Source organism: Myotis daubentonii, chromosome 6 (assembly GCF_963259705.1).
Source record: "Myotis daubentonii chromosome 6, mMyoDau2.1, whole genome shotgun sequence".
NCBI lineage: Eukaryota > Metazoa > Chordata > Mammalia > Chiroptera > Vespertilionidae > Myotis > Myotis daubentonii.
Window position 1 is genome coordinate 89040263 of NC_081845.1, and position 26939 is coordinate 89067201.

Here is a 26939-nt window from a genome sequence, read left to right on the forward strand (position 1 = left end):
GAGATGAAATAATATGCAAGGCCTTACGACATGTAAGTAGCAGGGCCAGGATTCGAACACAGGCTTGTCTGACTCTAGGCCCATATTCTTGACCACCATGCAGAAATGACTCTCCCGAAGGCATACTCGCTCCATACCTGTCTGAGATCCAGAGCAGAAGCCATCAAACTTTTTCTGTTAAAGGGCCAGACAATAAATATTTTCAGCACTGTGAACCATAGTGCCCCTATTACAACACTCAGCTGGGCCCTTTTAGCATGAAAGCAGCCATAGACAACACATAGACAAATTACATGGCTGTGCGCCAGTAAAACTTTGTTTATATAACAAGGGGACAGGTTGGATTTGGCTCCTAATCTACAGTGGTTTGTGCTTTCATTCGTTCAGGCAGTGTTTATTGTCTCCCTTGTGCCTGACACTATACCAGGTTCTGGAATTCAGGGAGAACCACTCAAGCCCCCACCCTCATGGAGCTTACTTAAGTCCTAGAAGCGTCTTGCCTGTTCATTTTACCTGTACCTGATACTGACCTTGGTACACTATTCTTCGTTCTTCCATTGGACCCATGGCTCTCAACTTACACTTCAGGTCACTTGGGAGCTTGTAGAACTCAGCGCCTGGGTCCACTCCCCTGTGATCCTAATTTAATTGGTCTGGGTGAGCCCAGGCTCTGACACTTTGACAAGCACGCCAACTGATTCTGATGTGCAGCCAGGGCTGCAACCCACTGTTTGGATCAGGGGTCCTCAAACTATGGCCCGCGGGCCACATGCAAATACAAATATTGTATTTGTTCCCGTTTTGTTTTTTTACTTCAAAATAAGATATGTGCAGTGTGCATAGGAATTTGTTCATAGTTTTTTTTTTTTAAACTATAGTCCGGCCCTCCAACTGTCTGAGGGACAGTGAACTGGCCCCCTGTTTAAAAAGTTTGAGGACCCCTGGTTTGGATCCCCGTTTACCTCCTGTTTCTCCCACTTACCTACTGTGTGAATTAGGGTAAGTCTTTGCCCACAGAGGATGAGCCATATAATGTGGATAATACCAATCTCACAGGATTGTCATGATGATGAAATGAGGACATGAGCTCTTCAAACTGCAGGATGTTATACAAGGTAAGGTACTGTTGTCACTCTGCCATTATGTTAGGTACTGACTCAATAATTTCTTTCCCCAGGCTTGCCCTTGCCTCTTTGAGCCACGGCAGTGTTTGGGATTTCTACAGCAAGCTGTATGGAGACAGCTCACTGGTAGCCCGGGTTCATTGGTGAGTGAGCTGGTGGCCTTTGCTTTACTCCAGCGGAGGGTCACATGGGGCTGCCATTGGCATGGGGAGTGCTGGCCTATGCCCCACTTTGGTATGAAAGGGTCTCCAACTTTAAGCACCGACGTTAAGCCTTGAATAAGTGGCTTACTTACTTTCACTCCTAGACGAATGTCCAAACCCATGCATGTCTTTCATGAGCTTAGCTCTAGAGGGGAACGGCATGAACAGTGTGCCGAGCACAGAGCAGTTTGCTAGGTCCTTCTCCTGTATTGTTTCATCTCGTCTTCAGAACAACCCTGGGAGGGGAGGATCGTTACTGTTCTCATTTAGCGGACGAAGAAAATCACAGAGACTGAACCGCTTGTGACCTGGTGGGGTCAGAAGGCACACCTGGTCCACTTGGTCCTGAAACATGCCCCACGGAGCCCGAGGCATCCTGCAAGTCAGTCAGCTCCTGCACGGCCAGAGATGAACTGTCCAACGTTTATGTTTCCAGGTTTTTTCTTTGCTTTGCTTTTGGAGCGGGGAGCCCAGAAAGAATCCCATGACACCTGCTCATCGCCACGGTGCGAAAGCCTCCCACAGCTCTGGCGCGATACACGCGGCCAAAGAAAAGGCATTTCCTCCCTGCGCAACATTTCGACGGCACAGTTTTATAACCTCGTAATGAAGCAAAAAACAAACAAACCAAAAAAATGTGAGGAGAGAGTTGGAGAAATAGATACTGCCAGCGGTGAGGAATTCACTGACCCCCAATCTGGGCCATCTCAAGACATGTTGGCCACTAGCTGAGCCTCTTAAAAGCTCAAAAGTCATCCCAGGCCACGGTTAAAGAGACTGCTTGAACAAAACAGAAACAAATGTGATCCTCAAAGTCTTAAATGTCAACTTGAAGGATGACTTAGAAGCTCTCAGATGGTCCAAGAGAACCTGCAGCTGCTCTGAGCTGCATCAGATGCTCCTTCTGTGCTTGGACGGCCGCTCCCCTACGCAGTGTGCCAACCGGTGTGCCAATCGGGGGGCAGCTTGCCACCCCACCCCACCAGACAGGTTTACAGATGCCTAAAACTTCCATTCCTTTTTATACATATTTTTATTGATTTTTAGAGAGAGAGAAAGGGAGAGGGAGAGGGAGAGGGAAAGATCCGGATGGGAGGGTGGAACATCGAACAGACTACCTCCTGCCTGCCCCCTACCAGGGATCGAGCCAGAAACCCAGGCATGCGCCCTGATGAGGAATCGAACCAGTAGCCTTTTGGTGCATGGGACCACACCCAGCCAACTAAGCCACACGGCCAGGGCTAACGCTTCCATTCTTTGCAACCCATTGGAATTTCTTCCCCTTGCTCTGACCTCAGCACCTCAGGCGCAGTGGCTGCCTAACCTACCTCTGACCTGAGGCTTGTTCTTCAAGACTCAACTGGTTCTTCTACCTCATTTTCTTAGATTCTTCTTTTTTTTTTATTATTTCTGCGGCTCTGAGTGGGTGTTTTCTGCTACCATGTCTTCCAAATCACTGATTCTATCCTCTGCTTCATCTAATCTTGATTTGGGGGAACAATTTGTAAAGTATATGATTATCTCACCACTATGCTGTACTAATACAAAATAATATTGAAGGTAAACTATAGTTGAAAACAATTTTTTTTTTTAAAAAAAGAATGATACAAAGGTTAAAAGTCGAAAGAAAAAAGGACTCCCCTGGTTCTTGATCTTGTGCCAAATCCCCACCTTGCCACCTCCCACCCGCACCTTACACTCCAGCCTGCTCTGTGCCCTCTGCCTCTGGAGGCAGCTCACACAGGAGTGGTTTCCAGGCCAGATGCCCAGGATGCCAGGCGCCTCCCCCCACCCTCAGGATGATGGGCCAGGCATGTGCTCCTGGGTAATCCCCACCAGCCACCTTTTCTCCAGGGAGCCAGTAAAGGTCACCTGACCCTAGCAACTCCACCCACTGGCCTTCAATAATGGAAGACATGCAGCCAGATTTGGGGGGAGGTCCTTTCCAAACTACGCAGGCTCCTGATGGCTGAAAACGGGAACGTGACATTATGACAGGCCCTTTATGAAGGGTCTACAGCATCGCTAGCTCTGTTTCCATCCTTTTGCATAAGTATCATTTTTGTGATAACCTTGTGAGGTAAATATTACCCTCATTATCTTTTCCCAGGTGAGGATGCAGGAATAGGTAGGGTGTCCCAGGTGACAAATCCCCTCCCAGGCAGTGCTCGGAAGCCTGCGCTCTATCCTGCTCCAGACCTGAAGGACACGGTCCCTGACCATAGACTGGCGGCCATGGAAATCCAGAGAGTTGGCCACTAGCAAAGCCAAGGACAGCGTCCAGGTTGTTTGTCAGCCGGTGTGCTTGCCCTTTGGAACTTCAGGAGAGTCTGAGAATGCGCCCTAAGTATTCTGACCTCAGGGATGACTGGCCAGCCAGCCAGATCTTGAGCTGATAGAAGGAAGGAGGAGAAGGCTCCACTATCGGCCCAAGCATCAGTGGCCTAGGAATTCATCCCAGGTCTCAAGTTGGAGAAATGGCCCAGGGCAAGCCTGGAGGGGTCAGGATGGCACTGACTCTCAGAGAAACCTTCATGAAGAAAGAATCGAAGCCCGTTCTCTTGCTGAGGACTCTGTGCTGCTGGGACCAGGGCATTTCTGGGCGTCACCTCCAAAAGGTCCCTCTGTCCCTGCTATTCAGCCTTCTATTTGGAAATAGTGGGAATGAGAGGGAACATTTAACATTGGTCCTCCCATTGGCGCCACGGAAATCAAAGACGTAAGCCTCTGCCTCATCAGTCATCTTTGCCGCCCCCCTCCCCACCCCCCGCAGGGCGCTGAGGCGTGCCCTCTCCTTCTCCCCTGGGTCCAAAGCTCTTCAATGAGGGAGAGAGTCTAACTCTAACCTGTCTAGTGTCCAAAACTTTGGGGGCAGGAAGTTGGAAAGGAAGACTGGGGCGAGACCATGTTCCCATAGAAAGCTGTAGTCTCTCAATCTCACCCACACGGCCCCTTACCACCCCCCCCCCCCAAAAAAAAAAAAATCATTCACAGGCCTTCCTACTGGTCCTGCCCTCACATCCTCCCTTCCTGATTGCCTGGCTCTCTTCTTAGTTCCAGTGCCCAGGAGAATTCTCTCCTCTCTTCGTCCTGATGGGGGCACGAGTATTCCCTCAGCATCCCTGGAGCTGGAGGACAAGCTCCGAAAACTCGGCTAGGAGTAGGCACCGGAGCGTGCAACTCACCAGGCGGCAGGACATAATAGCACAGTTGTTGCTTTTCAAGGAAGGAGTGCAGCTCCCAGCACGGAGGAGAAACGGGCTGTTTATGCCCCCATGCCCCAGGCCGGGACCATCCCCAGGCACTCCGAACATGTGAGCATGTCCTGCCCATGCTTCTCCCGGGACCCCAGCCACCCCTCTTCCACACTCCTTTCCACCGCCTTCTTCATCACACGTAGGTGGAAGATGGACTCCTCAAGCTAAACGACTCTCTTTCTGACACTGCCGTCTGCTCAGTCTATTATCGCGTTTCCCGAGGGATCGATTTGTATAATTTCTAAAATCCTTCCCAAATCTCCCAACTTCCTGTGGGCCCAAATTTCCTCCCCATCCCTTCACTTTTTCTAGGGCACAGGGAGAGTCCAGTAAAGTTCCTCCCACCCAAACGTTGTAGGTTGGCTCTATTGCAAAATACAAAACCAGAGCCCAGGCGAGGGCAAAGCTGGAAGGGCTCTCTTTGTGGTCACTGGTCTGTGGAACCAGCTTTTGACATCCAGGGCCTGCATTGGGCAATCCAAGTCCACTCAGCCCCAGCCCCCTCGCCTCTCACTCTCAGGACAACACAATTCCCCCTCTGCGTTCCGGGGAAAACCCATCGCCTCCATCCGCCGGCTTTTCAGAGAAATCCAAGAAACTGACACGCTACTCAGATGGGGGAAAACACAAAACCTTAAGCTTTTCAAAAATGGGAAGTTGCTTTCATTCCCATGTCAGCTTCAAGGAAACCCTCCAGGGTCTCCTTCCTAGAGAGACAAGGTTTTCCTGCCCACCTTCCCCGGAGCTTTGCAAACCTACCACAGAACTGAACGGTGCAGAAGTGGCCAGAGCAGGGAGGCAAGAGTTAAATCAAGCCCAGACCTCAGCAATCTGTGTTCAATTTTGATAAAAATCTCTCTCCCTTTCCCCCAACACCCCCTCCCTCCACCCCACAGCTCAGACACGTCTCTTTATGTTATGAGCTTGCATCTTGTTTGGGGCACCGCGGTGCTCCCAGAGAACCCGGCATGTCCCCCACTGCGGGCACATGTGGCAGACACATTCATCCCACTCCTGGGGCAGGCTGGACACAGAGCCGCAGTGTCCTGGCCGAGGCCGCCTCCTCCTCCTTCTCCTCCTCCTCCTCCTCCTCCTCCTCCTCCTCCTCCTCCTCCTCCTCCTCCTCCTCCTTCTCCTCCTCCTCCTCCTCCTCTTCCTCCTCTTCCTTAAATTACCTGCGTCCTGACCAGATCCTTCCTTCTGCTTAAGTCAAAGTCCCAGGGCCTGGGCATGTCAGGGCCACAGGTGCTGAGGCCCCCAACGTGGGGACCCCTTTCCTGAGATGCTCCTTTCTTTGCTCCAAGTCCCACTGCCCAGGGCTGCTGAGAGCTAGGACGGCCGCCCCCCTGCCCTGCCTGCGGCCAAGGCCAGGCTTGCTGGGGGGAGCTGGGCTCCTGAAGAGTTAAACCGCCAGTGAAGGCACAGACCGACCCAGGACAAGCCACCACCAAAAAAGTTCTCAGTTTGGGGGGCACCGGCTATGCCTGTCCACTTGTGACAACAAGGAAACCAATTTGAAAGCCACGAAAACACATTTTTAAAAGTTTTCCAGAGACATTCTCTGTGTCCAGATGTGCTGATGCCGACAGGCAGACACACGCACACGGCCGCGCACGCAGGCCCCGGGAGCCCACTGAGCAGCACTTTGGAGAAACAAAACAGCAGCCTGTGGAGCTCTGCCTCCAGCCCGCTCCCCGCACAGGGATCAAGCAGGGGCAAGCGGGGGAAGAGCCGGCAGAAAGCCGCCCCGCCCGGCCCCCACCCCGGGAGGGACGCGAGCCCGGCCAACCGGCGGCGGCACTTACTCCAAGGACCCCGCGCGGGCGCCGCTCCGCAGCCCGGACCCCGGGCGCGCTCGCCGCTCTCCGCTCCTCGCTCCTCGCCCGGACTCCGCTGCGTCCGGAGAAACCACCGCCTCCCCTCCCGGCCGGCCTCCCTCCCCCGCCCGCCCCGCTCTGACGTCAGGCGTCTTGGAGCGGGATATTTATGGCCAGGATACGCTGAATTTTCCCTAGGTAGAGTTCTGATTGCGGTTCCTTGGGATTTGTAATTTTCACACTTTCAGACAGAAAGGAGGGGTGGGGGGGGGAGGGGGGAGGGAGGGCAGCCGGCAGGGGCGAGGCAGACAATGAGGGTAGCTGTTTGCTACTCTGGCAAGGAGCCTTCGCAGGGCTCCCTCTGTTTTGGAAACATGTTAGGGTCAAGGAGGCAAAAGTGGCGACCTGGCCAGGAGGTTTCTCCCGGCTCCTCCCCTGGGCATCTGGCGCAAAGACCTACTGCTGGGTCCGGTCTGGGGGGATGCCCTCTCCATCCCACAGGGCCCCCGGGTAGGACAGTAAGTCCCAGGAAGGTGCCAGGGCAAGAAAAGAGACAAATCAGGCAGAACAGAACAGCTAATTAGAAGCCCGGGTCCACACCCTAACAACTTTTCCATTTCTTCTTTGGGAGTGTGTATGTAAAAGAAGAAAAAAAAAGGTTTATTTTTATAAAATTATGTTCCACACTCCCTGCCTCTGTATAGCTTTTCCAACTCAGTGCCAGTCAATTCATCTTACTTCACTGCTTATATACAGAGTGTGAGCCGTTTACAATAGCTCTTATTCATACTTTTTAAAATCGCCTTTAATTTTTTTTTTCTTAAATGTGATTGTGACCCATCTCCTGGGCTGCACTGGAGTCGCCTTGGTCCGGAGCGACTGTCTGCTTCAAGCCTGCACCTTCCTCAGGGTGAATGTTTGATCTTGTTTCCCCCACAGTCCCAGGAGGCACCCCCCCGCCCCCTCCACTGGGTGAGGACCCATGTAAGGTTTTCCGGGTGTCCAGGTCTGGATTCTGATGGTTTCTATTTCTCCACCGAGCTCAAGGGTCTTAGGGAAATGGCTTAGTTTAAGGGCCCTCCTTCCAGAATACAGAAAAAGAGAATGTAATGCTGTAGCCTTCATGGTTCCCAGGAACTGGAGAACGAACATAAAAATGATGCACAAGATGCAAATCGCTTGTGCAGTGAGATAACATAAGTGTGTAGGTATTCAACTCCCCATCAGTAGAAAGAGCACAGATAACTGCAAATCATCACTAAGCCATCACAGCTCCAGTGAACTTTCCGTTAGCCCAGATGGGGCGGGTGTGTGTGCCTCAACCACAGTTACAATGCAGCAGGGACTCACGGACTTGGAATGTGTTTACCCCTTCGGCAGCAGCTGGTTAGGGCTGATTGCCAGAAGGGGCCAGGTCTTGGGGACTGGGCCTCTTGGTGGGGGGACAGCCAAGATGTTTTGATCCAAGCCACAGAGGGCCTGAGCCCTGCTGCGTGGTCAGTGCCAGGTGGCCTCCTGAGCTTTATACCCACTGCCATGTCTTTCCCCTTGTTTGCATCAGGGTTCTGTTGGCAAGGTAAGTCCTGCTCTGTGGTAGACGTTGAAAGCTGGCTTCCAAAAGCCATCGACCAACCTCTTCTCCCTTGTCGTCCTCAATAAAAAACTGGAAGTCTACAGTATCCACCGTCCCAGGCTCCCTTGTAACTGGGGACAGCTATGAAACCCAGTTCTGGCCAGGTGAGTTTGTTGTGCAAAAGGCAGGAGTCAGCTGCCACAAAACTCTTTAAGAAAAAGTCAGATTCAGACAGCATGCCCCTTCAACACTTTGACATTCCTTAATTGTCCTTCTCCTACTTCTTCTCTCTTGGAACAGAGACATGATGCCTGGAGATACAGCAGCCATCTTGCAACCTTGGGGACAAAAGCCACTCACTTAAGGATGGTGGAGCAGGGACGTCCTAGGTGGCATCTGTAAAGAGCTGTACCTTCTTGTTAGGTGACAAAAATAAACTCCTATGTGTTCAGGTTATTATAGTTGAGTCTTCTGGGGGTTTTGTTGTTGTTGTTTTTTGTGAGGTTTTTTCAGCCAAATATAATCTTTCCTGACATACTCCATCAGTCCACCAAAATATACTATTGGAATCATTCCTGAGCATTAACTTACAGGTATGACAATTATATTTTACTAGAGGCCCAGTGCACAAAAATTTGTGCACTGGCGGGGGAGGGGGGTGTCCCTCAGCCCCACTTGTGCCCTCTCACAGTCTGGGACCCCTTGGGAGATAACGACCTGCTGGCTTAGACCCACTCCCGGGTGGCAGAGGGCAGGCCCAATCCCTAGGTGCCTGCCCCGCAGCCCCGGTCAGGCTCAGAACAGGGCGGATCAGGAGGTTGTGATGCCACCCTCAATCACGCTCAGGGTAGGGCCGATTGGGGGGTTGGGGCGCCGCCCCCGTCACACTCAAGGCAAGGTCGATGGGGAGGTTGCAGCACCACCCCCTGTCACTCACAGAGCAGGGCGGATCAGGGGGTTGTGGTGCCACCCCTGTCATATACAGAGCTGGCCGATCAGGGGGTTGGGGCGCTGCCCCCTGTCACATACAGAGCAGGGCCCATCAGGGGGGTTGGGGCTCCGTACCCTGTCACACACAGAGCAGGGCCGATCAGGGGGTTGGGGGGCCACACCCTGTCACACACAGAGCAGGGCCCATCAGGGGGGTTGGGGCTCCGCACCCTGTCACACACAGAGCAGGGCCCATCAGGGGCGTTGGGGCTCCATACCCTGTCACACACAGAGCAGGGCCGATCAGGGGGTTGGGGGGCCATACCCTGTCACACACAGAGCAGGGCCGATCAGGGGGTTGGGGCGCCTTCTCCTGTCACGAACAGAGAAGGGCGGATAGGGAGGTTGTGGCCCCACCCCCTGTCACACACAGAGCCGCAGGGCAATCAGGGGGTTTGGGCGCTGCCCCCTGTCACACTGATCCCGGTGCCAGGAGGCCTCTCGGCTCCGCTGATCCCGGTGCTGGGAGGCATATTACCCTTTTACTATATAGGATAGAGGCCTGGTGCACGTGTGGGTGCCGGCTGGTTTGCCCTGAAGGGTGTCCTGGATCAGGGTGGGGGTCCCCACTGGGGTGCCTGGCCAGCCTGGGTGAGGGGATGATGGCTGTTTGCAGCTGGTCACACACCCTTCAGGGTGGGGGTCCCCACTGGGGTGCCTGGCCAGCCTGGGTGAGGGGCTGAGGGCTGTTTTCAGGCTGGCGGGTGACTGAAGCTCCCAACTGCTCCTTTTTTTCTTTTTCTTTTTTTTTATTCTGGGCCAGCTTTAGCTTTGAGGCTTGGCTCCAGCTCTTAGGCCTCCGCTGCTGAAAGCAGGTTTCTGGCCTTTGTTTACCTTCTGTATTTGAAACAATGTTGCGATCCTGCTGGCTGAAGCCCCGTGGACTAAAGCAGGTTTCTGGGGTTTTGTTTAGCTTCTATATTTGTAACATAGTTGCTTAGAGTTGCAGCTCAGAGGCCGGCAGCGGCAGGCAGGGAACGTTGGAGTCCTCCGTCACTGAAGCAAGCAAGCCTCATGTTCGCTTCCAGCTGCCTGGCTGCCGGCTGCCATCTTGGCTGGCAGTTAATTTGCATATCGCCCTGATTAGCCAATGGGAAGGGTAGCGGTCGTACGCTAATTACCATGTTTCTCTTTTATTAGATAGGATGTACCATGCACTGGCATGATTCTCTATAGTTTTCAAAGGCTATTCACATATGTCTTCTCTGAACCCTCACAACTATGGGAGATATCACTATTACTTCATACACACACACACACACATACACACACAGACACACACAGACACACACACACACACACACAGAAGCTGGATCTGACAAATGTTCTGTCCCAGATCAGAGTCAGCAAATAAAGGACCCTGGACCCTAACCTAGTTCCTCTGACTCCAATTCCATGAATTTCCTGCAACATCTTTAATAACACAAGAAAGACCAGCGAAGAACACATATTCCTACTAAGTTGGCATGAATTCTGTTTAATTCAACCAAGATGAATCAGATTGCAAGTAAATGCTGGAACTGGAAAATGCCACGGTCTATTTGGGAATTAAGTTCAGTCCACTGTCTCCCCGAATCCCCCTCGCCTTCCAGCTACCTCCTGACATCCTAGCGTGAATCCCCGCGGTTGGGCTTTCAGGTGAGTCCAGTCTTGTCACTCTCATTCTCTCCCTTTGAAATGCTTGGGCAGGTTTCTTGCTTTTTTGAAGCACTTTCCTCAGGGAGGTCTTCCCATCACCACCACTTCCCTTGTGTGGTTTCTCTTTTGAGTCCTCTCTTCTCACCAAGATGTTGATGTTCCCCAGGCATCTGTCCTTGGCTGTCCTCCGAGTGTCACAGAGCCTCCTCTTGTGAATTTGTTCAGTTCTCCTGAATTCCACCACGGGCTCAGGAGCTGTCTGGGAAACTCAACCCTGGTCTCAGTGCCCAAATCTATACGCCAACCACATTTTCCTCTCAACTCCAATCCCACCTTTCCAACTGTGGTCTCCAATGCCCAGCAGAGGGCAAGTATTAAATACAGGATATCTATTTTTAACTATTTTTCAAAAATAAAAGGATGCAGGAAAGTTACCACAGCACAAGAGGGTTTTATGACTGACTAATATCTTGTATCAGGAGCTATGGCGTGACCATGCTCCCTTGGAAATCACACCACAGGCCAATCTAATTGTTCCTATCATACGGAAATGAAGTGGAGTTAATAGAAATCAGCAACAATAGACCGAATGGAAATGAAGAGGCAGGCCTAATGAGAAATAAAATATCCTCATTAACTCCTTTTAGAATTAACTCCTTTCATAAGATCCTCATTAACTCATTCCAGGCAAAGTGAGAGAAAGGGAGTATTTACTAATAAAGTTGAGGTGAGATAGGGCCAGAGACTTAGAGGTGGTGGGTGGGGAGCATCAGGAAGACAGGAACAGAAGTGAGGCTGGGCCACAGAATGCGCCAGGTCTGGGAGAGGGACGTCTCCATCCCTGCCCAGGTGAGCTTACTCAGGGTAGCTTGGAAAGACAGGCAGTTGAAGCTTATCAAATGCATGGGTCTCAGTGCTAAGGGGCTGCTTTTGAAATTGGTGATCCCTGAAAAGTCCATGAAGTGGGCGGACTCCTTCCAAGATTATCTGAGTCACCCCCCACCCCCAACTCTATCCCACAGTGTCCTACTGTAGGGGTAGGGGCATTTCCTATTTTCCATCTTTCCTCACCTGTCAGTCACCTGCATGTTCCAGGAATGCTCCATGAACACAGAGTGTGTGCAGCACACCGCTCACCTGGAAAATGTTGCCTGTGCACTGGAGGGGGTGGGGGGTCCTCAAATAGTTCACCAAACTTGTCCTGGCTTCCAAAGCTAACATGTGCTTCCAAGATACAGCCTTTCTGTGGGGAGAAGTAGCTTCACAATGGCTCCTCCTTACTGACTTCCCAGGGGTACAGCTCCTGGTCTATACTTCATGGACCTTGGAACATTCCGTGAAGACCTTCTGATGAGTAAATGAGAATCCCTTGAGTATGCCATCCAATCAATATGAAGCTATCCATGAGTAATGGATTTTTCCTTGTTTTACTAACACGGGGCATGGAAGATCATAAAAAGAACTCGGGCATCAGGATCAGAGACCTTGATTGAATCCCCAACTTTGCCTCTCATTGTGCAACCTCAGTATGGGAGACGGGAGGTGACTTCTTGAAGCTTAGTGTTTGTGATGGTTAATTTGATGTATCCACTTGGCTCATATAGTGCCCAGATATTTGTCAAACATGATTCTGGGATAGAATGGGTTTTTTTGGATGAGATTAACAGTTAAATTGGTGAACCTCCATAATGTGGGTGGGCCTCACTCAATCAGTTGAAGACCTTAATAGAACAAAGACTGGCCTCCAGGATTCTGCCAGCAGATGGTCTTCAGTCTTGAACTGCAACTCTTCGCTGGGTCTCCAGCCTGCCATCCTACCCCATCCGATTTGGGATTCATCAAGCCTCCAAATTGCATGAGCCAGCTGTTTGAAATAAATCTCTACCTAACTATTATCTATCTATCTATCTATCTATCTATCTATCTATCTATCTATCTACCTATCTATCTACCTATCCATCTATCTATCTATCTATCTATCTATCTATCTATCTATCTATCTATCTATCTATCTATACACACACATATCCTGTGGGCTGTTTTTCTGGAGAGCCATGACTAATACAGCATTCCTCATCAATGAACAGTCAAGTGAGTCAAAACAGAATAAAAGTCCCTTACTCTGTGAGTTTTTCTGAGACTGGGGAGGGTGAGGAACACTCAGAATTGTGTGGTCTCTCTCACCCACCCCTTGGCCTGTGAGAATCAACCTGCTGCCCTGCAGGCTCTGCTCAGGGATGTTCCAAAAGTTGTCAAGGGCGCTGCCAGTGCCTCGAAGGCAGAGAAGCTTGTTCTGAGCCGGACCCAGTTCCGTACAGACATGTCACCCAGGAGGATCATGGGCCGGATCCTGCTTCTCTCACTTAGAATAAAAGATGCGATCTCCATTGTTTAGGGAAGTCTCCTGGACTTCTGTTATCTGACAGTAACTTCCAAGGATACGACTAAAGAGAGAAAGAGTCGGAGCTCCCACACGTTCCTCCTGGGAAGGACCTATTGCAGTGGTTCTCAACCTTCTGGCCCTTTAAATACAGTTCCTCATGTGGTGACCCAACCATAAAATTATTTTCGTTGCTACTTCATAACTGTAATGTTGCTACTGTTATGAATCGTAATGTAAATATCTGACATGCAGGATGGTCTTAGGCGACCCCTGTGAAAGGGTCGTTCAACTGCCAAAGGGGTTGCGACCCACAGGTTGAGAACCGCTGTATTAGTGGGATGTGAAGGCTTGATCAAGAGGTCTTGGGTTCTCTCTGTGGTGTATGTAGTGCAGTGGGGAGGCCTCTCAGCACACGGCCTCCATGAGGCCGGCTTCTCACCCCAGCTCTGGCCCTTGCAGCTGTGTAAGAGCCTCATTTGGCTTCTCTGGGAGAGATGCATTAATAGGAGCATCCACCCCATGGTGCCAAAGTGAGAGTTAAATTACAGTGTTGGTACCGCACAGATGGCCGTGCTCACAGGCCTTTTCCCTCCTTGCCCTCTCCCAGGTCCACCCCCAACACACACGGCTCCTCTGTTAGTTAATACCAAGAATGCGCTTCACATCAGTGTACAATTCACCAGGTCCCTGGCATCCGGCTCTCTGTAAATATCTTTGCCTGGAGTTAAGAAACCTCCCCTGGCTCAGACATGACCACACCAAATAAGCAGCAATTGGAAAATTGCCCCCATAAAGGCCGTCGCCTTCCGAGGCGCAGGACTGAATGTTTCAGAAGCCTTCTCAGGTTGTTTGTAGCAGCTCTGAGGGTCGACTCTGCCGCCTCGTCTACGTCAAAACCCTAAGTGTTTAACCACAAGACACACAATCCTGGGACATCGTGGCGGCAGCCCTCCACCCCCACAGCGAGGCAGGCCACGCGTGTGTCTAATCCGGTATGTGCTCCCCTCCCCTCCCAGGCCAGTCAGACACGCACCTGGCCAGATGTGGGATGGAATGTCACAGTGTGAAGAGTGCTTGAGTGGGTGGGAAAGGAGGTGGAATTCCTTCCTGACCCCCCCATTCCCTCTGCTCCCCCCTCTCCCCAATGTGTGATCAGAGCCAAAGATCCCAGGCTGCGGAAGGACGTGCCCGCTAGTAGCCACAGCTGCTGGTGTTATTTCTGGAGCTAGAGTTCTTGCACAGCCATGGCTGCGTACAAAGTCCCGCGAGAGTCCCTTTTCAGTAGCTTGAACCCTTTGAAAAATAACACTCAGGGCCAAGCTCCCCAGTCAGCTTCAGGGTGAAATTCTATTTTGAAATCTTTGGGAGAAAGAAATCTTCCCAGCTGTTTATATTGAGAGTGAGGATGAGTAAATCTCTCTCTCTCTCCCTCTCTCTCTCTCTCTCTCTCTCTCTCTCTCTCTCTCTCTCTCACACACACACACACACACACACACACACACACACAGACACACACACACACACTTTTCTCCATTGACAATAATTTGAGACTCCTTACAATCTTCAGGTATGTGTGACTTTGGGCTGTCATGTATGTTTGTGTGCAACTGAGCAAGGACTTGTGTAAGACTACGGGCACTTCAGGAGAAGCATGAATGACACGTTTCGTCATTCCGTGGTTTTGTCTTTTACAGGAAAATTTCTGAAAAATGGTAACGTGATGATGTTAGGAATCTGTTCTTAATTACCACTCAGTAACTTGACAATCTGTTTTACCCCATTCATTTCTTTTGGGAAGTTCTCAGCAACTCGCCTCTTCAGCTGTGTGTACACAATCACACACAGACATACAGAACAAGAAACCTCACCCAGGTTGCCCTGGGAAGGGCATGGGGCATTGGCACACCGCATGAATCCTCCCGCAGATATTAATAAGCACAGGTTGTCATACACAGGGGAGTTTCATAAACACCCAATAGACTTGTTTGATTGCTGCACATATGTGGTTTAGGACCCACGTTTAGAGTTTTTATTATTATTAATGTTTTACTTTCTTAAAAAAACAAGCAGCAACAGAAGCAGCAGCAAGAAACCCTCCTCTAATGCTGTTTTTCATTCATTCCTGCTGAGTCCTGGGCATAAGCCCTGGAAATGCAAAGATGAATAAGATGGGATTCCTATCAATAAGGAACTTGGTCTAGTGGCGGGACCAGGCAGCCAAGCGCTAGGACACTCGGGTTAAGCAAATAAAAGAATCGCTGTGGTTGGGAGGAGGGGAAAGGCAGTTGCACGTTGCCTGCCTTCGGGATCACTCGGGGTGAGCAGGAAAACACCTTCTCTTTCCACAGGTACTTTCCAGGCCAATGTTTCCAAAATGTGTTCTGTAGAATGCTAACCTCTTTAAGCGGCTTGCCAAAAAGGTAGGGGGAGTGTTCCTCAAGGCCCAAGAAGTTTGATAAAAGCTGTATATTCTACACACACACACACACACACGCACACACACACCTTGGAACTTCGCAGTCCTATTAGCATGTTAAAACTCCTGAGAAGGCTGATGGCCTAAAAGATTTGCCTAACTTTGCTTAGCACAGTTATTTCCTCACAAGACCCATTTTTCACATAACATCTGTGAACATCCCGTAACTTTAAGAAACATTGTTTAGTCTAAAGGGGACCAGAGAAGTCTCTAAAAATAAACACAAGCGTAAGGGGATGCTGAATTGGAATTGTTAATGAAGCAGCGAGATGCGATAGATAAGAAATTCTAAAATAATGTTTCAGCGTAGAGAAGCACATTTTCAAAAGGAAATATCTGGGAGCGGTTTCATGCCTCTAAAAAAACCCTTTCTATAGAGAGAATTAGAAGTGTGGAGGTTGAGAAAGAATGCTGTGAGGAGGATTTCCTTGAGGGACCCGCACCACAATTCTTTCTCTTCGCACACACAGTGAGAACAGCTTGAGGATGATGACTCGAGGACCTCACTACAGTCTCCCCAAAGTTGGGAATGTGGACAATGTCAGACTCCAGCCTAGAAATCAAGAGGGCAGGAGCCAGATGGTGAATTAATTTTGTGTGGATCAAAGGAGAGTAATTGCTTTATTGGGAAGGCTGGCACTGGCTGAGCTTGCTAGGACAGGGATTAATACATGTTTCCTGAGGACCATATGTGGGCCACATGGGAAAGAAAGTGAGCCAGGAGCTATTGGAGATCTTATCAAAGAGGACTACCTGGAAGAATCATGGGGCCACGCTATTAAGAAGAATCGGTGAGTGAGTGTGGAGTGAGCCACTGGGAAATCAAACTAAGTGGGGGAGAAGTAGCTGAGGGAAGAGAATGCACAGCTCACATCAGAGAATTTGCATTGGGGGGGCCTCAGTGAATAATCTGAAGAACTTGCAAAAGGGCTCAGAAGCGAGAGTCAGATGTATGCAAAGCCATTTTACAGCTGTATTGGTCAAGCAAAAAGTTCTCTGTGGAAAAGAGGACTGTCATCAATGGCTGAACAGGGAAATCAGAAAAATTTATATCCACAAAGCAATAAAGAATAAAATTGAAAAAACACACACAATCATTTCAGCATTCTGAAAATCATTGGCTGATCACTACACCATGAAGACACAAGGGTGAATTTTAAAAAGCCAAGCTCGTAAATAAAAGTAAGACTATTTATTCAAGACAAAGCTGAGCTGAGACATCAGTGTCCATATACTGCAGGCTTCACAGATTTAGCCGTGGTAAGTTATAAAACAAACAAATTAAATACCAACAACAGCTTTTGGGGACCAGGGAGATCAGAATCCAGAGTTACTGCAAAAGATTACCAAGAATGCCCACTTTTCAACGAAAAAAACTTACAACAGACAAGCTAACAGTAAAGTATAACTCATTTGCAATATATAAAGCAGTCAATGGAAACTATTTAGTGTCTTCAAATGCTGGATTTAGCAAACAAAGGCTTAAAAACAGCTACTATAAATATGTTTAAAGAACTGAAGAAAGCAGTGCTGAAAGAAAAGAGTGACATCAATGAATGAATAAACAGAGATTCTTAATTAGGACACAGATGTATTTTTAAAAAACAAATAAAAATTTCTGATGTTGAAAAATATAATTAAAATGAAAAGTTCACCAGAGGAGCTCAGTAGCAGATGCAAGATGGAAGAATCTGTGGACTTGAGGATAAATCAATAGAAATTACCAACCTGAAGAATAGAGAGGGAACAAAAATGAAGGTAAATGAACAGTTCATCAGAAACCTGTTTCAAATGTCTACCAATAAATGTGGAACAGCATCAAATGTCTACCAATATTCATGTAATGGGATTCCCAGGAAAGAAGATATATAAAGGGACAGAAAAAAAAAACATTTGAAGATATAGTGGCATAAGATTTCTAAAATTTGATAAAAATATTTAATCTACTGGTACAAGAAGCACAAAAAATTCTAAATGGAATAAACACAAAGAAATTCACACCTAGACATAACATCTAACTCTTAAATGTTAAAACAAAGAGAAACCTTGTAAGGAGGGAAGGAACAATGATGTGTTACATACAGGGAATATCAATATGAAAATGGCTGACCTCTCATCTGAAACAGTAGAAGCCAGAAGACAGTGGAATGGCATATTCAAAGAACTGGAAAAAAAAACTTAACCAATAATTCTAAATCAAGCAAACTTTTTTTCAAAAATTTAGGCAAAATAATACCCAAACATGGTTAAAATAAACAGAAAATTATACTCCTTACAAGCCTATTTAGGCCAGCCCATGTGGCTCAGTGGTTGAGTGTTGACCTATAAACCAGGAAGTCACAGTTTTGATCCCTGGTGAGGACACATGCCCAGGTTGTGGGCTCAATCCCCAATGAGGGGAGGGGGGTACAGGATGCAGCCAATCAATAATTCTCTCTCATCATTGATGTTTCTATTTCTTTTTCCCTCTCCCTTCCTCTCTGAAATCAATAAAAATATTTTTTATAAAAATCTATTTAACATACCAAAAGCAGTCAGGGAAGAACAGAAAACATAAAGAAAAAACTAGCAAGGTAGTAAATGTAAATTCAACCATAAAAATAAATGCATTAAATGTAAATGGCCTAAAAATACAATAAAAAAGCCAGAGGTTATCAGACTGAACCTAAAAAGCAAGAATCAATTATATGTTGTCTGCAAGAAAAACACCTTATATTTAAAAACACAAACAAGTTAAAAGTAAAAGGTTGGAAAAATATATACCATGAAAACAGCATTTACAAAAGAATTGGAGTGGCTCTATTAATATCAGACAACATAGACTTTAAAACCAGAAATATTAGAAACAACAAAAAATATTTCATAGTAATAAAATGGTCAACACATAAGGAAGATATAAGAAATAACAACCTTCTAATTCTTAAAAAAGTGAAATAATTAAAAGGAGAAATTTAAAATTTAATAATAGTAATAAAGGTTTAATATCCCACTCTCAGTAATTTATTAAATCACTAAGCAATAAATCAGCAAGAATATAGAAGACTTGAAAAAGTCTATGAACAACTTGACATCGCTAACATTGTGTGTGTGTGTGTGTGTGTGTGTGTGTATGTATATGTGAGTTTGTCTCAATGTCTATTTTGTCTGATACTATAATTTTTTGTGGTCAGACACCATACTTTGTATTATTTCAATCTTTTAAAATTTGTTGAGACTTATGGCCTACTATATTGTCTTTCCTGGAGAATATTTCAAGTGTGCTTGAAAATTATATGTATTCTGCCGCCAATGGGCAACCATTTTATTTTTAGGAAATATCATCCTTGTCTCTAATACTATACCTGGTGTCTGGACCAGCCGTGGACAAACTACGGCCTGCGGGCCGGATCCAGCCCGTTTGAAATGAATAAAACTATTGAAAAAAAAGACCGTACCCTTTTATGTAATGATGTTTACTTTGAATTTATATTAGTTCACACAAACACTCCATCCATGCTTTTGTTCCGGCCCTCCCATCCAGTTTAAGAACCCATTGTGGCCCTCGAGTCAAAAAGTTTGCCCACCCCTGGTCTGGACCATTCTTCAGGAAAGACCAGATACTGAATCATAAAACAAATTTCAATAAATTAAAAATAATTGAAATTATACAAAGTATGGCATCTGACCACGAAGGAATTAAATTATAAAACAACAATAATAACAAAATATGAGAAATTCCCAAATATTTGGAAATTAAGCAGCATCCTTCTAAATGTTCATGGATTGGAAGACTCAATATTGTTAAAAATGGCACTTCTCCCCAAAATGATTTATAGATTCAATGCACTCCTGTCAAAATCTCAGCAGGGTCTGTTTGTTTGTTTGCTTGCTTGTTTCTTTGCAAAGGAAGAAGTTGGTAAGCTTATATTAAAATGTATACAGAAATGCAAAGGAACGACAATAACAAAAAATGAAAATAAGAACAAATTTGGGGGATTTATACTACCCATTTTCAAAACTTACTATAAAGCTACAATAATCAAGACAGTGTGGTGTTGACATAAGAATGGGCATATAGAATCTACATGTGATATATAATATAGGTAAATGGGACAGAACTGAAAGTGCAGAAATAGAACCTTTCGTTTATCTACCATTTATTTTCAACAATTCAATGTGGAAAGGATAGGTTGTTTTCTTTTGTTTTTTTCAACAAATGGTATTAAAACTATAAAACTTCTTAGGATAAAAGTAGGAGAAAAACTTTGCCTTGGGTTAATCAAAGAATTCTTAGATATGACACTAAAAGCACAATCCATAAAAGAAAATAGTGATAAACAGGGCTTTGTCAAAACTTTAAAGTTTTGCATTTCAAAAGACACTTTTTGAAATAAAAAGAAAATAAAGGACAAGCAACATATGGGGAAATATTTGCAAATCATATATTTGATAGAGGACTTATATCCAAAAATTTAAAGCACTCTCACAAATGAATAAGAAGAAGACAATCTAATTTTAATCGGCAAAAGATTTTTTAAATTTTATTTTTCAATTGCAGCTTGCATTCAACACTTTTTTGTATTAGTTTTAGGTGCACAGCAGAGTGAGTAGACATTCATAAAGGTTACAAAGTGTTCCCTCTGATCATTCAAATGCCCATCTGGCACCACAGATAATTATTACAATGCTATTGACTATATTCCTTATGTTGTACCTTACATCCATGCTATCTTGTGCCAACTAGTACTTCTTAATCCCATCACCTTTTTACCCCATCCCCCAACACCCCTCCCATCTGGCCTCGATCAGTTTGTTCTCTGTATAATTCTGTTTCTATTTTGTTTGTTCATTTATTTTCTTATTTAGATTCCACATGCAAGTGATATCATATGGTATTTGTCTTTCTCCATCTGGCTTCGTTTACTTAGCACGATACCCTCTAGGTCCATCCATGCTGCACAAATAGGAATATTTCATTTTTTATGGCTAATATTCCATTATATATGTACGACAACTTTTTTATCCACTTGCCTGTCGATGAAAATGGGCAAAAGATTGTATTATACATGTTACAAGAGAAGATATGCAGATGGCTGATGAGTACTTGCAGAGTTACTCATTACTAATCATTAGGGAAATGAGAATTAATGAGATATCTCTATATATCTACTAGAGTGGCTAAAATAAAAAGGACAAACAACAATTATTATTGGCGAGGATATAAAGAAACAGGAATCTTTATATATTGCTCATGGGAAGATAAAATGCCACAGCTCCTTTGTAAAACAGTTTGGGTGTTTCTGAAAAACTTAAATATAAACACATCGTTAGATGCAGGAATTCCTTTTCTAGGAACAAATCCAAGAGGAATAAAAATATATATCCACAGAGAGCCATGCATGTGAACTTCATAACAACATTGTTCATAATAACCAACACTGGAAACAACCCAAGTGTCCGTCAACTGGTGAATGGATAAACAAAAAACACTATACAGCCATACAATAGAATATTATTTAGCAATAAAAAGGAACAGATTTCTGATTCATGCCATAATATGAATAAACATTAAGAACTTTATGTTGAGTAAAAGAATCCAGACACAAAATAGTACGTAGCATATTATCCCGTTTATAGGAAATATCCAGAAAAGGGCAAATTTATAGACATAAAGTGGATGAGTGGTTGCCCTGCACTGGCGGAGGAAAGGCGGTTAACTGCAAATGGGCTCACGGGGACTTTGCCGGGTGGTGGAAACGTTCTTACAGAGTTAAAGTTATGATGATCGCACAGCTCTATAAATCTACTAAAAAGCACCGAATTATACACTTGCAATGGGTGAATTTTGTGGGATATACCTTGTGGTATGCAAAACTTTAGAAAAAACAAAATAACTTTCCCCTCTCCTTCCTCCCAACTGCAATCCTGGAGGGAGGCTGAGGGGGGGGGGGGGCAGAGTGAGGCCAGGAAGAGAGAAGGATGCCAACCACAGCCTGTCCCCAGAGGTAGGCAGCTAGACTGCAGCCAGTTTTAGTCGGAGAGGAGGATGGGGGTCAGAGAAGAAGGGAGCTTTACTCTAAACATAAATTGAAAAGCTAATTAACATACAGGATTTAAACCTAGTCTACATTTTACACCCTAACACAGCTGTGGAACTTTGTATTGCCTACTATTGAACAGAAAAGTCACAGGACCTGAGATTTTACCTAGTAGCAGTGAAAAGATAAGACTCCCCCCCACCACCCTTGTCATATGTGTGAAAGGGTAGCAGGAGACAAAAATAAAGTCCATTTCATAATCACCCCCGCCCCTCATGAAAACTGATTTTTCAGCATCTGGTGACACAAGAATCAGAAACAGAGCAACAAATACACAAATTCGGCAACATAGCAAAGGGTAGAATCCAAGTGTTCGGGGAACAGAGGCATTTTGAACTCAGAATCTTTTAGACCCGGCTTTGAGTCCTTGCTTGACTATTTAATAGTTGGGTGACTTTGGGAATGTCACTTAACACTTCTGATTTCAAATTGATTTTATGCAAATTGACAATGGTAATATCTACCTCAAGGGGTTACTATAGGGACCAAGTGGGATAATGAGCTTGAAAAGAATTTTGAGAGAAGATGTATCAGTCCAGACGTACCAAGCAGGGCTCACTCAGGGAGGTGAACCACTCTGAGTGATAGAGAATGAGGGATTCATTATAGGGATGCAATCCAGCTCTGGGGCTGGTAATGCAGTCTGTCTAAGACTGTCACTGCTGTATCTCATGTCGAGCACAAAGCCAGCAGAGCTGGAAGTTGTGAAGGGAAGATGGATGTAAATTGGGGAGACAAGGTTCACCTGAAACCCAGAAGGGCAGACCATACCATGTCTGTATCTCAACCCTGCTGCTCTGATGACCCAAATGGCCTGAAGGATTAGCTGGCGCCTTTACACAGCTTCACATGTACCAGGATTCACAGAAGGAAGGATAGCAGGTGGGAGCCAGTAGAGCTGTGTGCCCAGCGTCCACCCCCATCAACGACATGAAGCAGCTGATCAATCACAGTGTGCATGGGTCTCAAGAGTGTCTGTCCTCTAATAACCTTCAGAGTGTAGCAAAGTGACTATAATTCTGCCTTTCAAATCTTATGCAAATTTCTCTTGTGGCCAGCCGTAACCTGGAACCAGGCAGAGAATTCTGGAAACATAGTTTCAGCTTAGCTACGTGGACATAGTACAATGCACACAGCCCACCCACTTGGCATCTATACATATTCCTTTTAGCCATATTTGACATCCATAGAAAGACAATAGCAAGGTCATGTTTTGCCTCAGATGATGCAACAAATACATGTACCCACCAGAAACATAGTCATCTTCTCTGTAAAAGAGAAAACAAAGGTCTTTTGTTCATCTCTGGGTGATGTTTATTCCCTTCCAACTGAGCCCATATTCATGTGGTGATATCTTGTAAATTAAATTCTAAGATATAAGGTTCACTACTATTAACACACCTATGTTAGATGGTAAAGAAAAGGAGAAAAAATGGTTAACATGTTCATAGCAAAATAAGAAAGACATGTTCATAACTATTATAGTCTTCATTTCTGCAACTGGACATATGGTTGTAGCTGGTATTTATAACTACCTTCTTCTACTACCTGTTCAGTATTCCCTTTGCCCTCAGTAAGCATCTTCAGGTGATTATGGTTTCTTACCTGATGGCAGTGACCCAACTTTTATCCCTCCAGGATTTGGACCACTAGCAGGCCACCCTGTACTAGGTTGCTGTAGTTTACCATTGATTTTTATCACTGGACATTGGAGAACCAACAGATGCCACTGGGAATCTCCTGAATACCAGATGTATAGCACAGTCCTCCTAACCCCCATTGTATAGTAGCAACCAATTTTCCCTTAATAAAATCACCACGCTGATACAGTAGTGCTCCTTCTTTGTCTATGGATTCTCTAGCATGACAAGCACAAAGAGGTCAGGAAGAAGTCTCTACTTCCGGTTTAATGGAATGGTGGACTCAGTTCTCCTTTGCAAACCAAGCTCTCTAGACAAGAAGAGCCCAAAATGCAAGAACAAAAAGCAAATTTCACTAGTGGCATCTCTGATGGAAATAGTGAGAGAACCCACTCCCATTCCCACTCCTTGATTCAAGAGCCCATGAATCCTGACTATGGGAGAAAGGGCACCATATCTCGATCACCGATTAAGAGCGCATTCCTCATTCCTTAGGACATTGCCCCAACTCTGCAAGGCTTTGCCTCACAATTGGTGCCCTGACTATATCTTCAAAAGGCTGTTCCACAATTTTAGCAGATGAGCTGCTTCAGAGTAATGAAAAACATGATAAGATCAGGAAAAATCCACAAGGACAAGCTTCATTGGGTGTAAAATGAGCTCTTTGGTTAGAAACCATTCTGTGCTGAACACCATGAGACTGAATAAAGCATTCTGTAAGTCCAGATATGATTTTGGCAGAAGCATGTGAGCAGGCAAATCTATAGCCAAAAAAAGTATCTTCTCCAGAGAACAAAGTCCTGCCCCTTCCATGGTGGAATCAGCCCACTGTAATCAACGTGCCACAGGCAGCTGGCTGATTCCTCTAAAGAAATGGTGCACTATCAAGGGCTCGCTGTTGGTCTCTATTATTGGCACATAGGGCATTCAGCAGTGGCTATAGCCAGATCAGCCTTGGTGAGTGGAAGTCCATGCTGCTGAACCCATACATAAGCTTCATTCCTGTCACCATGGCCACTTTGTTCACAAGCTACTTGGTCAAAGAAAGGTGGCTGGTGAAAGAGGCTATCTGGTATTCAGAATGAGTCATCTTATCTACCAAATTATTAAACTCCTCCTCTGCTGAGATCATTCATTGATGAGCAAAGGTACAAATATATTTACATGATGTGCCCATTCAGAGACGTCCATCCATACACCTCTTCCCCAGATCCCCTTGTCACCAATTTTCCAAGTCCCTGACCACCCAGTCAAACCCTTATCCACTGTGCATGCATCAGTGTCAATCTCAACATTTGACCATCTCTTCTTCCCGGCAACATGAATAATTCTGTCCACTGGAAGGATGTTTGCCCACCATTGTCCTTCAGGGACACCATGGAGTGAGGCTATGATTTTACAGCCACCCACCTTCAGGTAGTATCAGTATCTTGCAGATAATTATATGTAAACCCAGCCTGAATCTTTCCTTCTTAAGTCAACTGGTCATAGAAAACTCACCATGCAACCATAGATGCAAGTTAAGCAATGTGGCAGAGACAGAACTGGCTCTTTAATTTATGGATCCCAGAGGAAAATGAAAATAAATAACCCCTTGCTCAAAAATTAAAGCTTTCAAGACAGTGACAGCAGAGCATTGAACCAAACATGGGGCCTTCTGAACATGGGCCCTGGGAGAGTGCCCGTAAGTACAGGCCATGGCATCTGGACTAATTGTTCATGCAACTTACTTGTGCTTTAGGACCTGCTTCAACCCAGTGTCACCTATACCACTCCCATGTGATGATGGAGTGAAGCATGCATGCCCAATTTTATATTTTAACATTTCAGACAGCTGACACCCAGTTCATGATGGGTTGCTCAAGTCACATGGTAACTTGGCCCATGGTCACATGCATTTAGCCTCTGCTAGGGCCTGGGAGCAAGCCAAAGCTGTTTCTCAAAGGCGAATAGTTATTCACATAGGATGGCATATCTGCTCAAAATGTTGATGGTCTTTGCTGTGCTTCACCGACTAAGGCAGTGGTTCTCAACCTTCCTAATGCCGTGACCCTTTAATACAGTTCCTCACGTTGTGGTGACCCCCAACCATAAAATTATTTTCGTTGCCACTTCATAACTGTAATTTTGCTACTGTTATTAATCGTAATGTAAATATCTGATATGCAGGATGTATTTTCATTGTTACAAATTGAACATAATTAAAGCATAGCGATTAATCACAAAAACAGTATGTAATTATATATGTGTTTTCCGATGGTCTTAGGCCACCCCTGTGAAAGGGTCGTTTGACCCCCAAAGGGTCGCGACCCACAGGTTGAGAACCACTGGACTAAGGCCTGCCAGGGGCTTTCCATAAGCATCTCAATCTGCCACGAACACTTCAGGCACCGCTGGAGGTGCCAGGTCAGACAGTTCACATGGCAAAGCGGCTTCCACAGAGCTTGGATCTGTTGGGGTGCCCTCTTCATTCTGGGTCCCATTCAAAACTGTGCCAAGTGTGAGCTGAGAAATTATACAGCTATATCCATTCAACATGGGCCACAAGTGTGGCCACTAAGCAGACCAGACGAGAAACTATGACCAGATCCACAGAATCCATCATCATCAAAGAAAAATTACTCTAGGGACATGGCCTGCTGATGTTTGGTGAATGGTACTAGATTTCTTGAGCAGAAAGGTCACGATGTGAAAAGTCTAGAAGGCTGTCTAGTACAGTGGGTAAGACCAGGGAGTCTGGAGTCAGACAATACCAATACCTGCAAGAATACCAAATCTAAGCGCCATCATTTTCAATCTGTGAGTTTGGGCAAGTCACTTATGAGGATCAGATGGGCTCCACGTGTGAAGCATGGGAATGAGGCACAGACTGAGGACTCAACAAGTGGTTCGCTTTTCCTACAGACGAACAGAATTAAGAAGTCACTGGATTCAGGTAGTAAGAGACCCAGGGTGAGGCTCATGGGAGCAATGCCAATTAAATATGCCTCTGACTGGAGGCGTAAAGGGAGAGGAGTGAACCTAGGATGAGTTAAAGTAAAGCTCTGCCCTTCCAAGCTGTGCGACCTTGGACAAGTCCTTCCCCATCTCTGGGCCTCTGGTAACTCAGTAGAGCCGATCTCCATAACAGCCTAGTGTCTCTCATCTCTGACCACCTCTGTGTGGTGACTCCTAACTGCCGTGAGATGTGTGTCCTCCCAGCCGTGAGAGTCCACCCAGTAGAGAGAGCATCAGCCAGGGCCCTGCAGCTTCTTGCCCCAGAAGCGGGTCCAGCAAAAAACAAAAATTGCCAGAGCTTCAATATTTATTAAACCTCTGGCAATGGCTCCCACATATAAAACTGAACTATTTTAAGCCCCAGCTATTTTCTTTTGCTTTTAAAGAGTGGGTGGATTTAAGACAAACAGACTAATTAGGTATATGTTAGCCTTGCCACAAAAGCAAAACAGTCAGATTTCCCAACACAACACCAAGTTGGGGCTTGGACTGGGGGGAAGGGGGGCGGGAGCGGGGGTTAGAAGGGAAGCTCTGTGGTCCCTTCATTTCCCACACCCAGGGGTCTTGGCTTTCTGACCAATCGGCCTCTCAATAGGCCTAGTCAGGGCAGCTCCTGTGAGGATCTCCCTCCTGGGGGTGGGCGGGGGACAGTGAGATTCCCTCCTTTAACTTTCTAGGCCCCCAAGTTAAAAGCAAAGACACCACAAACACTTAAGCAATTAGGGAATAATTTAAAACACATGTGTACTGGAGTCCCACAGAGC

General features: G+C 46.2%; 1 protein-coding gene and 1 long non-coding RNA gene across 3 annotated transcripts in view; one reads left to right on the plus strand and one right to left on the minus strand.

The window, feature by feature from the left end:
* The window catches only part of DAAM2 (dishevelled associated activator of morphogenesis 2), a 102183-nt gene extending 95654 nt beyond the window's left edge, over positions 1-6529 (minus strand). For both annotated transcript variants that reach the window (XM_059701786.1, XM_059701783.1), the window contains exon 1: positions 6390-6529. The gene's annotated coding sequence lies outside the window, so the exon portion shown is untranslated. The remainder of the gene's footprint in view (positions 1-6389) is intronic.
* Positions 6530-6670: 141 nt separating this feature from the next.
* Positions 6671-8431, plus strand: LOC132237360 (uncharacterized). The gene is made up of 2 exons (XR_009453513.1): positions 6671-7311; positions 8275-8431. It is a non-coding gene; the product is annotated as an uncharacterized LOC132237360 (long non-coding RNA).
* Positions 8432-26939: the final 18508 nt, after the last annotated feature.